Below are 3,944 nucleotides of genomic sequence, written 5' to 3' on the forward strand. Positions count from 1 at the left end.
TTGTATACGCGATATATATGAAGATAATCTTAGTCGAAACCCTAAAATGTTCCTCGTCTTTCCCCATTTGCTGACTACTCGTGTGTGCGTTCCTCTATTATTGAGATGTTTACAAAGTATAACAGCGAAATACGAAGAATAGACATAGGCAGGTGAAAGGACGAGTTTACCCCTTCATTTAAATTCTAATGAACCGTATTCTAACGAAAAGACCTCAATTGGAAAGAAATTGAAAGTCAAGGGACCTAAAGTGTCCAAATTAAAAGTCGGGGACTAATTTTGAAAAATCACTATAGTCGGAGGACCATTGCTGGAATTAACTCTATAGGAAAACCAAAGTGTTTTTGCCCCTTGGAGACTTATAACAGACAATGTTATGCTAGCTTTTGAAACACAATACTTCCTTAGAAGAAACTTAGGGTAGGGAGGGCTTTGTAGCTTTGAAACTTGATCTTAGCAAAGCCTACGACAGAGTTGAGTCGGGCTTTCTAAGGGCTATATTGCTGAAATTTGGTTTCTCTGTAAAGTGGGTTAATTTGATTACGATTTGTGTGACTATTGTGGATTATTATGTGCTATCTGATGTGGAGGAAATTGACCCTATTTTTCCTCAAAGAGGGCTGCAATAGGGGGACCCTTATCTCCTTACTTGTTTATTTTTGTAGTGGAGAGCCGGAGAGGCTTAGTGCTTTAATTAGAGAGATGGAAGCTAGGGGCATCTTTCATGGGATTGGGGTTGCGAGAGGAGCTCCTAAAATTTCTCATCTTTTATTTGCCTATGACAATTTTATCTTCTTTAGAGCTAGCCATAGTGAGAGTGTGTAGAGATATATTGGAGTGTTACGTTGGGACCTCAGGTCAGGTTGTCAATCTTGAGAAGTTTTCCTTAAGTTTCAGCAAAAAATTTCCCGAGTCTTTGCAAGGTATTGTTAGTACTATTCTGGGGTTAGTAGAGGGTCTATCTCAGGAAATTATCTGGGCCTTCCTTCACTTGTGGGTAGAAACAAAAGGGATGTTTTGGGGTAGATTAAAAGCATGATTTAGAGTTGGAATCATAAGTTTCTATCTAGAGCCGAGAGGGAAGTTTTGTTTAAAAGCGTGGTGCAAGCTATCCGCTCTTTTGCTATGAATGTCTTCCTTTTACCCCTGTCCATGGTCAAGGAGATAGAAAGGATGATGAATGCGTTTTGGTGGGGGGGGATAAGATGGAAGGCTTGGGATCAATTGTGTGCTCCTAAAAAATGGGGTAAGTTGGGCTTTCATAGATTGAGGGAGTTTAATCTTGCTATGCTCAGTAAACAAGCTTGGAAACTGCTACACAACCATTATTCTCTTGTCTCCAGGGTTTTTAAGGCCAAATACTATCCCAATTGTTCCCTTTTGGAGGCCAAGAGTGGTAATAGTCCCTCCTTTAGTTGGATGAGTATTTTGGAATCTCAAGATATTATTAGAAAACATAGCAGGTGGAGAGTTGGGGATGGGTGTTCTATCATAATTTGGAAAGATCTTTGGTTTCCTGATGGTACTAATGTCACTGACCCGCTGTGACCACACCCCCTATCCATACTTGAGTAGTAATGCTATTGTATCCACCCTTTTTAATGATCAAAATTATGCTTGGGGTGAGGATATTATCTGGGACATTTCCAATACCAAGGATTCTAAGCTGCTTATCACTAGTATCCCACTGTCAATAGATAGAAGGGAAGATAAACTCATATGGGTTAGGGAGGATAGATGTCATTTCTCTGTTAAGAGTTGTTATAGAGCCTATACATATGATCTTTCTGCTTCAACCCCTCTTGCATTGGTTGTGGTCTGGAATTTAAAAATCCCCCCTAAGGTGAATTTTTTTTTTCTAGCAAGCTTGCTCCTCATGCTTTCTTACTGCTTGTCTGCTACGACAGAAAAGGGCGAAGGAATGTTGGGTTAGAATGATACTACTATTTTAATGATTGGGTGCAAGATAATATTAATGTTCTTACCAAGAATGATCTTTCCCTTCTAATTATGCTGTGTTGAAACTTATGGCTTGGTAGGAATGAAAAAGTCTGGAAGAATGTACTACCACAACCTTGTAGATTATTGAAAGAAATTTAGCTTATTTGAGAGATTGGAGGGATGAAACTGAAAGTGAGCGAACAAGCAGATCTACTCAAGTGAATGAAATTGTTAAATGGAAGAGGCCCCAACCAAGATGGTTTAAACTCAATGTCCATGCTGCGATTGATGCAAATGGTGGTAAAATAGGTTTTGGGTGGATTCTCATAGATGATAATAGACATTTCAAGGCAGCCAGATGTACTCTATGGAACGACCCTTTTTCACCCAACAAAGCTAAGGCAGTTGCTATCCGGGAAGCACTCTCTTGGTTCAAATTCTCTCATTTAGATCATGTTGTTTGGAAATATATGCTTTAATTGTTGTTCAAAGTTTAAATTCTACTCTAGGAGATTCCTCTTTTGATCCGATTGTGTTAGACATCAAAGATAGACTTAATTAGTTTTTCTATGTGTCTATCTCTTTTGTTAAGCGATCTGCGGATCGGACAACTCATATTCTAATACGGAAGTCCCTTTCTAAGTCAGGTTGCGAGGAGTTAGGAGTGAATTACCCACTTCCTTTTTTTCTTTGTAATGTTCTATCAGATAATTTTAGTAATGAAGATTAGTGGTTTTGCTTTTCAAAAATAAAAAAAATATACTTATTCGCCATCATTATCCGAATCAGTCAAGAAAATAATCCTCTAAAATCTACGTGACTTGAAGTGATGAACTACTGCGCTGTTTGCACGTGCTTTGGCGGCGAAATTATGCCAGCATCCAACGTATTGTATTTGAGACAACCAATGAAAATTGCAGAAGTCTAGAAACAAAAATAATAAATTAAAAAAAAAAAAAAAAAAAAAAAGTGGATAAAGAAACCAATAAAAAGAAGGTAGATGGTGTGGTCCCATGTAATGGTCCAAATGACTTATAACCAGAAAATGTGAATATTCTGTGAGTGAAATTTTATGGTATTTATTTATTTACTAAGATAAGAAAAGAAAAAAAAATGCACATTACATGTTTATACTGTAAATCTAATAGAGGGATACTTGTATGAGAAATATTCCTTATGAGAGAATTATGAATCAATAAGAGTTATGTATATGAAAATATTGAACAGATATAAAGTAATTATAGAAAAAAATACGATGACATCTTTATAAATAATTTAAATTTTGAAGTGTGAATTTTAATACTATAGAGTGCAACTAAGCAAAACTATAGAACATAGTGCACCTATTCATTAGGGTTGTACATATCACGGATATACTCTATGATTTTGTTAGATGTACTATATATTGTTGTTAAATTGCACTTTAAAGTTCAATTTATTTACAAAAATTTCATTGCATTTTTTCCTCTCTCCATGCTTTAAGCTTTAAAGCAGTGCACTCAAGATCTATAATAATTCACTCGCGTGTGTGCATTATTATTTATATGTAAATGCACTATCAAGCATTTCCAAATGTATCGTCGCAATTACAGAAATAGTATTGCTTATTCTCTCACCTTTTCTTTAATTTACAGCCTTGCATGTTTCATCGTCTGAGATTGGAATATGAGCGGCCATGAGCCCCACTCGTCTGAGATTTAAAAGGGGTGAATTGCCACCCTCGACAGTTATGGCTGTTTAACAACAACCATGGAGCCGGACAGAAACGACCACAATTGTCTTAGTCTAGATTATTTTATTTATTTTATTTGTTTTCAAAAATTTTAATTATATTTTAAATTTAAATTTTTTATAAAAATTTATTAATTTATGCCAAGTTATTGCCATATTGGATATCAAGTGATCGTCACATTAAAATAATAGTATACATGAAAGCTTAACATTGCCAAATCAGTAGTACCTTGTTGAATAGGTAAAGTGAAGGCTTAACAGCATTTTTTTCT

Source organism: Ipomoea nil, unplaced genomic scaffold (genome assembly GCF_001879475.1).
Source record: "Ipomoea nil cultivar Tokyo-kokei standard unplaced genomic scaffold, Asagao_1.1 scaffold3150, whole genome shotgun sequence".
NCBI lineage: Eukaryota > Viridiplantae > Streptophyta > Magnoliopsida > Solanales > Convolvulaceae > Ipomoea > Ipomoea nil.